The sequence below is a fragment of the Vidua chalybeata genome, chromosome 25 (genome assembly GCF_026979565.1).
Source record: "Vidua chalybeata isolate OUT-0048 chromosome 25, bVidCha1 merged haplotype, whole genome shotgun sequence".
In the NCBI taxonomy this organism is placed as follows: Eukaryota; Metazoa; Chordata; class Aves; order Passeriformes; family Viduidae; genus Vidua; species Vidua chalybeata.
The window spans coordinates 1,885,535-1,886,495 of NC_071554.1; positions in this window are offsets into that span (position 1 = coordinate 1,885,535).

The window sequence follows — 961 nt, forward strand, 5'->3', positions numbered from 1 at the left end:
TCCCTCGTGTCCGTTCCCTCGTGCCCCGTGTCCCATCCCTCGTGTCCCGTCCCTCGTGTCCCGTGCCCCGTGTCCGTTCCCTCGTGTCCCGTCCCTCGTGTCCGTTCCCTCGTGCCCCGTGTCCCATCCCTCGTGTCCCGTCCCTCGTGTCCCATGCCCCGTGTCCGTTCCCTGTGCTCCCGAGGCAGTCGCCGCTGCAGCCCAGCGTTCCCGCAGGCAGGTCCCTCAGGGATGCTCTGGGGCTGCAGGGAGCCCTTGGGACAAAATCCCGCGGTGCCAGCAGCCCGGGGTGCCGGGATCCCGCAGTCCCCCCTGGAAGGGGCTGTAGGGTGGTGTTCTCCATCCACCCAAGCTCTGGGTGGTTTTGTGGGGTCACTCAGAGCACCGAAAATGGGGACAGAGTTTGAGGAGCCTGGGGCAGTGGGGGTTCCTAACGCTTGGTCTCTTTGAGCCAGGCCTTATAAACTCTCAGAGCCAAGTATCACACCCTTGATAGCTCAGCTGCCTCAGGTGGCATGAAAGAAGCAGGATGGCTCCTGTGACAGTGTTGGAAACAAAAAAGTTTTAATAAAAGGCAAAATAACAAAGTTCTTTACAGAGAAAAATTGAGCCAGGGCAAGAGCTTCTTGCTCCTGCTTAAACACTTCACAAAAGCGATTTACTTCTTTTGTGCTCTTCTTTTTCTAGTGAATTGCTCAGGCGGGACTTTTTGGCTCTTGTCTAATTAGCTATCCTTAAGTTTGAGGTGAAATCCCCAAGGTCCTTTGAGGTGTCTTTTAACCAAATTGAGGAGAGAAACTTCTGGGCTTTTTTCCTTTTTAAGGAGACAAAGGTAACTTTTTTACTCCATCAACAGGGGAGGCATTCTTACAGGTCCCTTTCCCTCTCCTGAGGGAGATGGGAGGAAAGGAAAATTGTGTCATCCCCACCCTAGAGGAAATGAGAACACCTGGGACAGGCA